This window comes from Melanerpes formicivorus, unplaced genomic scaffold (genome assembly GCF_026170545.1).
Source record: "Melanerpes formicivorus ecotype bairdi unplaced genomic scaffold, bMelFor1.0.p_v2 SCAF_2234, whole genome shotgun sequence".
NCBI lineage: Eukaryota > Metazoa > Chordata > Aves > Piciformes > Picidae > Melanerpes > Melanerpes formicivorus.
The window spans coordinates 1-228 of record NW_027144585.1 but is presented as its reverse complement, the minus strand read 5'-3'; positions in this window follow the sequence as shown (position 1 = coordinate 228).

Sequence of the window (228 nt, the reverse complement as noted above, 5' to 3'; positions counted from 1 at the left end):
CTGCAGAGAGAGCATGTTGCAAAAGCTGGAAGCCCTTCAACTGGGGAAACTTTTCTGCTACTTTGGAATATTCAAGCCCTGACACAAAAGCAGAGAGGAAACAGGGTTTGATAGTTAGAGACTAGCCTAACCTAAGCCCTCAGAGAATCTTCTCTCTGCCATGATCGAGAGCAAATCACTTTAGCATCGCCTTCCTTTTCTTGGATGAGAGCGCACGCATCCCTTGGA